This window comes from Rhineura floridana, chromosome 7, assembly GCF_030035675.1.
Source record: "Rhineura floridana isolate rRhiFlo1 chromosome 7, rRhiFlo1.hap2, whole genome shotgun sequence".
Taxonomy (NCBI): Eukaryota; Metazoa; Chordata; class Lepidosauria; order Squamata; family Rhineuridae; genus Rhineura; species Rhineura floridana.
In genome coordinates, this window is record NC_084486.1 from 77,088,296 (window position 1) to 77,098,458 (window position 10,163).

Here is a 10,163-nt window from a genome sequence, read left to right on the forward strand (position 1 = left end):
TCAGCACCTGCTAGAATCAGTTTTCTTGAGGCAAGCCTCTCCAGGCATGTGGAAGCTATTGTGTTTTTAAATCTGTTTTTAACTCATTGTTGGTTTTATTATTTTGAATGTTTTTAAGTATCTGTCCTTAATGCTTTTGCCAATAATTTTATTGTTTTAATTCTTTCTGTAAACTGCTTTGAGATTTTTTACAATAAAGCGGTATATAATTGTTGTAAATAAAAAAAACATAAATAAATGTTTATTTCACTGTGGCCCTTGAGTCTCTTCCCACTTTTAGGAACCAAGGAATCTGCCTTATACTGATTCAGGCCATTTCGTACCATGATTTCTTAAATGCAATACCATACCAACCACAACAAGATTCCTATGAGTAAGGCAGAAAACTAAGCATCTCACAACCAGTCAGGATTCCTAACCAAAAACCAAAAATATGATAAATGAAGAAATATTTATATAAGCATGACTATCAGATATATTTATTATTTACATAAACTGTAAAGATATTTATAGTGCAATCCTAGGTTTATTTATTCAGAAGCAAGTCCCAGTGTATTCAGTGGGACTTACTCAAACAGGGACATAACTGCAACCTCAAGTGATAAGCAACTTCATTCACACAACTCAAAATTCCGAATCATGCCACTTTCCGCTGTTTTGCAACTGTTTATACTTGTTTTTATGGTTATTGGATTTTAAATGGCTTTATTTCTTGTTGTGAGCTGCCTTGGTTTCCAACTCTACCTCACAGGGTTGTTGGAAAGACTCCATACACACGCACACACACACACACACACACACACACACACACACACTGCAGATGTATAAATACATACAGCCCATATAATAGTTTATTGTCAAACCAGTTGGTCATTGCAGAAAAATCAGTATTAGTTTTTAAAAAATCAGTATTAGTTTCCTACAGGATAAAAACTGTAATACCTAAGTAAGCCCTGCCTACTTGCTTTAAAATAGGACTGGAGAAGGGACAGAAAGAGTTAGAACACAAACACAATTCTTTTTTACATTCACTCCAAAGTCCCATTGATTTTCAGCACATTCATAACCATGTCTACTCAAAAGTAAATCCTATTGAATTCAATGGGATTTACTCTGGGCATATGGGATTAGCATTGCTTTTACAAAAGCAAGTATTGGGAAGGTTTTCAAAACACTGCCCAGGATCTGACTCCTGCACACAAGAGGAAAAAAAACTGAAATGTATATACTTACCCAATTTATGAGATTTTCAGATAAACGGGAACCACCATTTTCTGGCATTGCAATGAGGTTTTCTAGACACTGCCTCAGGTCAATCAAACTGAAACACAAGCCTGGCTTCACTGATTGGCTGCAATCCTGAACGGGCGGGGTTAACGCTACGAAGTGCTATACAGTACTGTTTAAAGAAAGATTTAAGGGTCAGGGGGCGGCTGACGTTTTTATGTATATCTCGAGAACCGGACCACCTAGAAACTTAATTTTTAAAAAAATTAAAGCTGAGAATCCAGGCCATCGAAGGGGCTAAACGGGCGCCCGGTGGCATGCAAAGAATCCAGGTAAAACCCAGCTAACTGGGCAATATGGCAACCCTAGTGTTAGAACAAATTAAACCTGAACTATCACTAGAAGCTAAAATGATGAAACTGAGGTTATCATACTTTAGACACATAATGAGAAGACATGATTCACTAGAAAACACAGTAACACTGGAAAAACCAGAAGGAGTAGATAAAGAGGAAGACCAAACAAGAGATAGATTGATTCCGAGAAGGAAGGCACAGACCTGAACTTACAAGATCTGAACAAGGTGGTTTATAACAGATGGTATTGGAGGTCGCTGATTCATTTGTTGTTGTTGTTATGTGCCTCCAAGTCGACCACGACTTATGGCGACCCTATGAATCAGTGACCTCCAGAAACATCTGTTATGAACCACCCTGTTCAGATCTTTCCGGTTTTCACACCTCCTTCATCTTGGCCCAATACTGCTTTCCGTATGATATGTTCTGTGTATAGATTAAATAAATAGGGTGATAAGATACACCCCTGTCTCACAGCCTTTCCAATGGGGAACCAATCAGTTTCTCCATATTCTGTCCTTACAGTAGCCTCTTGTGCAGACTATAGGTTGCGCCGCTGATTCATAGGGTCGCCATAAGTCATAACTTGAAGGCAACAACAAAATGTGGTCTAATTTTAGCACGATGCTGAGCATACAAAACACAAATATGTCTGGTATTATTTAGCTGGCATAACATTTAAATTGGCTTGCCTTCCCCTACATGAACAGTGCCAGCAATCTAGGGATCCATGGGTTCAACAGATGATGCACACATATCTCAAGGCCATATATGGGGGGCAGTGAAACATGACACTGGTCACATGAAATCCTACCCAGTTAAGCACTTCCCGCAATACACTCACAAAAGAAAAATACTTTCCATTATAATAAAGGCTTCCTAAAAACGTATAAATAATGTGTAACTTCTGTTCCTCTCTCTTCCTTAAGTGAAATTATTTCTTAATTTCTGATTAATAGCACAGAAATTGTTACCTCTGCACTGTCTTCCACTGTGAGGTGCATTCTGCATCTGGAAAAATCTAACTTGTGTTCCTCCTCAAATTAGACATTATACAAGAGATTCACAGTCTCTCAATCGTCTGTTTTTTAATTGAAGTTAATTCTTTGAGGCAGCTATTGAAAGCAGAAGAGTGAATGGTAAGAGAGAGATTGCTTAAACTTTTCATTTCTGGTCTTTTGTTCAAAATCCCTCTCAGCTGTGTTAGTGCCTGAATGGAAAATATATATGGGGACCCCCAGTATCTTTTCCCCAACAGAATAAACATAGCTGGGGAAAGGTGGTTTTACTGTGTTCGGACCTTTCAGGACTGCCCACAAAAAAGTGTTGGGCCAATTACTGTCTCGGCCTAAGCCTGCAGCAAAATGTTTGCATTGGCCACACCTGGAAGACAAACAGGTTGATCTACCAATCAGTTGCAAAATCTTCCTGAAGCTGAATTTTAAAAAATGCACTTGAGCTGATCCGACCAGGGTTTTAGAGTAAGAGACAAAGTTTGACTAGCATCATGTGCCTCCATTTTCAGAAAAGAGACACACACTAGAACCAGCACAACAGGAAGCATGTCTCTCTACCCTCAATCTCCACACCAGGAAGTGCTTTACCTGCTGGATTTCTGCCCTGAAAGCAGTCAGAATTAGTTGGAAGCCACACGACCAAGCTATCAGAATGTAAAGGTCACTTCCCATATTGTTTATTTTATTTATTTATTTATTATTCTATTTCTATCCTGCTCTTCCTCCCAGCAGGAGCCCAGGGTGGCTCCTATTGTGATAAGAATTACATATTCTGTTTGTGTTTCCTAAGAACAAACTGCCTGTCAACAAATATTCATATTTTTGAAGCATGGCTCTGACAGAACACATGTTTTCACTACTAGGGATTAGCTGTAATAATAAATAATAATAAAAATGGAGAATGCCTCTGGGCATGTGCAGAAAGCCATTTCCTCAGCTATGACCAGTCCCTACAGATCAGGAATTAGGTAACAGGATTTCTAAGGTGTGACTTCCAGGCCACATTCACACCATACATTTATTCCACTATTATAAACAGTAATGGCTTTCCCCCATAAATCCTGGAAAGTGTAGTTTGTGAAGAGTGCTGAGAGTTGTTAAAAGACCCCAATTCCCCTCACAGACCTACAATTGCTAGAGTGGTTTAACAGGCAGTGCCTCTTCCCAGAGAACTCTGAAAACTGTAGCTCTATGAGGAGAACAGGGGTCTCCTAACAACTCTCAGCATCCATCTCAAACTTCACTTCCCAGGATTTTTGCAGGGGAAGACATGACTGTTTAAAATGGAATAATAGTGGAATAAATATATGGTGTGAATGTGATCCCAGTCAATTTAAGCCCCAGCACTTTCCTTCTTTGCTGAGAAATCAAGTATTAATTTCTACAGTGCTAGGTGCTAGCAGATGAAAAGGTCTAAGAACTCAGGGTTCTACATTTCCCCTCATATGCCCAATATAAATAGATGTTTTCTCCATAATGATGCTGAAATTCCTCATAAGAAACAGTTAATATTTTGTAGCACAATAAACAAGAAAATTCAGAGAACCAGCAAGATCTTGTGAAAGAAAACCTTAATCATTCTGAAGCTATGGACATGCTCCCAACTCTGGGGTTCTTGACTGGCAGATCCAAACAGGCAGTTCCCTGTCTGGTACATAATGCTAAACAATGGCCTAATGTTAGCCATAGTTAATGTTATCCATAGTTAAAGCTGAGGCATCTGACAAATAATCACTTAAACCCTGGTTTATTACATCACAACAACAAAACATTAAAAGCACAGGCAAGAGGATTAGACAAATTCATGGAAGATAAGGCTGTCAGTGGCTACTAGCTATGATGGCTAGGTTCTGCCACCACTATCAGAGCCAGTATGTCTCTAGGATGCTAGTTGCTTGGAATCACAGGAGGGGAGAGCGCTGTTGGCATCTGGTTGGCCACTTGGAGAACAGGATGCTGGTCTAGACCTGGGCCACTGGCCTGATCCAGCAGGCTCTTCTTAGGTTCTTATGTTTAACAGCAGACAAGACTTGAGAGTGGCTTAATTTTTTTGCCACTCTTCACTCACAGCTCTGTAGCTTTGGGGCAGCAACAGCTCCTTAACAGTAGTTAAGGAGGAGGTCCAGGTTGACATATAACGCTAAGCCATGGTTAACATTTATAAGGCTAAGGTTTATAAACCCACTACAGGCCTTGGTTAACAACTGACCTATAGTTTTAGTTAAGAAACTATAGAGCTGCTGGGCTGGATTTGCGCATAATGCTAAACTATGCAAACAATAGTGTGAACCAGGCCACTGAGTGAGCAGGGCTTGGGGAAGAAGAAGCACTTTATTTTGCAAAAAGTTAATAATTAAACAATGCATTTACAAATTCATCACAGGGAGCCAGCAAACCTTAAATGGATCACATGGAAACATCTCCAACCTAGATAAAACAACATGAAAAATGAGACAACACCCAGATAGTGGCTCACTATGACAAGGACATGCTTGCAGCACACCCCCTGCATCATAATCACAAACACAACATGCAGGACAACACAATGCCCTCACCTCTGCCCCAGTGGCACACCCAGCAAAGATTCCCACATCAAGGCACACCAGAGCAATGCGTGGACCCATTACCTGGCATCTGCACTGGCCAACCAGCCCTTTCACACCACCCACTGTCCCTGGTGAGTTCCCCTTCTGAGCTTCAAGCACATATGTCATGAGACCAAATAGATATGATCTATGCCATGTGCCCTGCCATCCAAGACAGGTGTGGGGAGCCTTTAGCCCTCCAGTTATTGTTGAACTACAACTCCCATCAGCCCCAGCAAGCATGACCAATGGCCAGGGATGATGGGAGTTATAGTTGAGCCACATCTGGAGGCCAAAGGTTCCGCACATCTGATCTAAAATATGGTCTTCTTCTGTGAGGTTCACATACTAGTAGCTGTGTGCTGTGATTGGGTACTGAATTACCTGCTTTTGGCAGGTGAGTGGGGCAGTCATTGACATAAGGGGTAGCTATTATACTCTTCCTCTCCCCCTGAGGTTGGTGTAAAGTTGATGGAATGGCATGGTCGTGGCTTGGATATAGGAGAGGGCAAACTTGTGCTCCTCCTCTGTGCTGCTTATGTCCAGCCCACAACTCTGCCCCATTTCAGCCATTTTTGCTAGTGTACCTCAGTTGTTCCATCAACATATCTATGGCAGTAGAATATCTGGTATTCTACCAGTATAGTAGGGCTTTTGCCAAATCCTTTAGCCCCCTCTGTGATGTTCCTGTAGTGTTTGTATAATATTTATGGTAAGTGCCAGTTTTGTAGGTTAAATATGGTAAATAGAGTGAGTTGGGAGGGGGGAGTACACGTGATGGAATGTTGAGGAATGCTGTGTTGTGATTGGCTGAGCGTCTGGGTTGTTGAATGTATACAGTATATGGGAGAATGACAGTTGGTCAGGGGGTTGGTTCTGGTTTTGGGTTGAAGAGGCTGAGGAGTAGATGTGTATTTAGACAGGTAGTGAGGCAGGTTTAAGACTAAAGTATATGAAGTAAGTATATGAAACTGTAATATATTGATGATCATTTATATGTAACTACATGCATGATAACTGAATTCAAAGTAATCTTGTTTATTCCCAGTGTTATTTCATAAATCTGTTTGGTTTAACAACACACCTGATCCTTGGCTGGATTCATACAGAGAAGAAGGGTGGGCAGAGCAAAAACCAAAGCTGGAACCAGTATCTATGATGGCAGTGGTGAATGGTTAGTGTATCAGCAGCAGGTATCCAGAGGCAACACAGGGCTGTAGTCTTTAAAGACAGAAAGATAAGGGGTGGGTGGGTTGTGGCCTGAAAGTGTACCTAGACACTTAATAGCAATCCATTAAAGGAGCAGACTAAGGCAAAGTCTCAGGACAGCATTGCTTTCCAGTGTGTCAGGTAGTGATGCCTAGTGGTGGGATCGTGAGAGATCTGTGCCCAGGCCAGCACAAGACAGAAGGTCTGACACCCTCATCTGATTGATGTTAAGTATAAGATTGTACCCTAAATCACATAAGGCTTCCCCCCCTTTATGCTCGCTAACTGCCTATGCAGCACCTATCCCAACTACAAATAACAAAATGTTTCCACACATCACAAAGACTTCGTACAAATACTAAACCATTTGTGGCACAAAGATGTCATTTTTCTCAATCTGGAATCGTTCATGCTTGTCCTCAACATGCTGTTTTCAATACAGATTGATTCTAGGCTGTGAACACACTAGTAGCCAGAACAAAGGGTTTCCGTTAGCCATACCTGGAGAGGGAACATGCTGATCTGCTGATCAGTTGCAAAATCTCTTTGAAGCTGATTTTTTTTAAAGCGCTCAAGCTGCTCCCACCAGGTTTTACAGTAAAAAGGAGCAGGATTTGACTAGTGTTGTGTGCACCTGTTTTCACAAGACAGAGGTGGAAATGCACTCGAGCCGGCAGAACAGTGAGTGTATATCTACCCCTGGATCCTGCCATCCACATCGGTGGGTGTACTTACCTGATAAGCATTTGAAAACCCTCCCCTTGATTAAATTATTATACAGCCACAAGAGTGGCTGTATACTATAGCCAGTGTGGATTTTTCACATTCTGCAAAGTTAAATTGAAAATACCCCATTGGCTGGAACTCAATGATAATGCCGGGCATGCTCTGTAAGAACCAACAGTGTTCTAAAAGCCAGACTCACAGCTGCTGGGCTTGCCTAATCAGGGGGCCACACCCACACCAGACTTTGATTTCACATGAGACAGTCATGGCTTCCCCCAAAGAATACTGGGAAGTGTAGTTTGTGAAGGGTGCTGAAAGGAGACTCCTATTCCACTGACAGAGCTACAGTGGCCAGACTGGTTTAACAGTCAGCCACTCTGATTGAAGGTCTGTGAGGGGAACAGGTTGTCTCCTAGCAGCTCTCAGCACCCTTCACTAACTATACTTCCCAGGATTTTTTGGGAGAAGCCATGACTGTCCAAAGAGAAATAAAGGCCTGGTGTGGATGTGGACAGGGACAGCTTTGGTTTAAATTTGGGTGGGAGGTACATGTGCCTGCTGTAGAATTAAAAGTGGGGGAAACGCTGAAAAGCAATGATACTGTTCACAATGTTTTCCTTTTGGAAAGGAAAGGGTTTCCCCTCTGTCCAGTGCCCACCCACCCAATCTCCTCCCCTCCCCGCCCCTCCCCCAGGTCAGTGTTGGACTAGGACCTGGGAGACCAGGGTTTGAATCCCCACACAGCCATGAAGCTCACTGGGTGACCTTGGGCCAGTCACTGCCTCTCAGCCTCAGAGGAAGGCAATGGTAAAACCCCCTCTGAATACTGTTTACCATGAAAACCCTATTCATAGGGTCACCTTAAGTCAGGATCAACTTGAAGGCAGTCCATTTCCATTTTCAAACATGATTGCACAGACATAAATCCCATTGAACTCAAAAAGTATGCAAATGATCAAACCCACTCTCCCTTCTCCTCCCTCCTATTCCCTCCCTCTAGCCCCTTCCCTCCCCCTTCCTTTGCCCCTCCCTCCCCATCCCCATCCAATTCCCTCCTCCCCTTCCCCCTCCTCCCCTTCCCCTTGGTCAGTTTTACCTATGTTAAGCATGATTGCACAGGAGTAAATACCGCAGAACTCTATAGCATGCAAATGATCAAACCTGCCTTCTGGTCCCCCTTCCTTTGCCCACTTCCAATCCACTCCTTCCCCCTCTCCCTCCTCCTCCCCCATGGTCAGTTTTACCTATCCTAGCCATGATTGCATAAGAGTAAATCCCATTGAACTCAATAAGCATGCAAATGATCAGACCTGCCTTTCCCCTCCTTCCCCTCTTCTCTCACTTCCTCCTCCCCTCCCCTCTTCCTCCTCCCCTTCACACTCTAGCTCTCCCTCCTTCCCCTCTGGTCAGATTTACCTATCCTAAGCATGATTGCATAGGAGTAAATCCTACTGAACTCAATAAACATACAAATGATCAAACCTGTCCTTCTCCCATCCCCCTCCTGCCTGCTCCCATCCTCCATCTCCCCTCTGCTCTTCCCCCCTCCCTCCTCCTCCTCCTCTGCTCCCCATCCCCTGTGGTCAGTTTCACCTACCCTAAGCATGATTGCAGGGGAGTAAATCCCACTGAACTCAATAAGCATGCAAATGATCAATCCATTCTCAGCAAACTTGCACAGGATCCCATTTCTTATCTCCCAGAATAAAAAGCAGAGACATTCACTCATAGGGAAATAACCTTGCCGTTTAAGAACGTACCTATAGCCCACAGATATTTCTATCAAACTTTAAAAAGCAGGGGAAAGCAGGAGACCTGACCTCCTCTCTGAGGTATTGGACTGCCCTACAAATTTGTCAAAATGCAAACACCATTTGGGTTAGTCTTTCACAGTTCAATCCACTTCCTGTGTAGCTTGGAAGAATTTGGTAACATGTGCCTCTGAGCATATGGGGAGTGGTGGCAACACCTGCAATCAGCCCAAATAATAGAAAGAAGACATGTGCTGTACTGATCTTGTTTTAGCAGGGAAGAAGCAACATTATTAAGACAGTTCATATAGTTCAGATGGTCACTTTATGTCTGATTTACTTTGCAATTTTAGTGAAGTTTCTTATAGTAAATCATTCTCTTTTGCTTCTGTTTCTGTGAATATATGAAGTATAGCAACATTTTGCAACATTAAAAAAAAGCTTCAAAAACAATTGTGGTATAATGGCGCTGACTGTTCTGCAGAATAATTTCCAATGGACACGAGGAGTGTCTCAGTTTACACAAGATAAAACAATGGAAGGTGAAATATATTCTAGCAAAATGGTAGGTGTGCTCTATGTTTTTAATTGACTGTGCCCACCTTGCCTTAAATGAAGTGGTTTAAACATAGCAGGCTGAAAATATGCATCCTCTTTTTTCCAACAGCTAGAGTCATTGCTGAAGTAGCAACATATTGTAATCAGTCTGATTTTGCATTAAACTGCAGTTTCAGATTCAACTGTTAATGCACCCAAAATAAAAATAGAACATAACCTCCAATCTGAAACACAAAAGGCTGTCTTCACCATCATATGACATTGACCAATAAAAAGGCTTTGAAATTAATAAAAATATATTTGACACAGTTTTCTAGGATGAATAATGAGGGAACTAAAATTTTCTAGATTAGATTCTCTGTAGAAACATTAGTAACACAGGAAAGAAGCAAAGTAAAAACACCAACAAACATACAAAAATATAATTCTCCATCTTTGGAGATGGTAGGTGTTGCCACCACTCACCATATGCTCAGAGGCACGTTACCAAATTCTTCCAAGCTACACAGCAAGTGGATTGGACTGTGAAAGACTAACCCAAATGGTGTTTGCATTTTGACAAATTTGTAGGGCAGTACAATATCTCAGAGAGGTCAGGTCTCCTGCTTCCCTGGTGCATTCACTAGAGCTGCCCAATTTCCCTGCTTCTTAAAGTTGGATAGAAATATCTCTGGGCTATAGGTACGTTCTTAAACTGCAAGGTTTTTTGTCTATTAGTGAATTCACCCCTTTTCC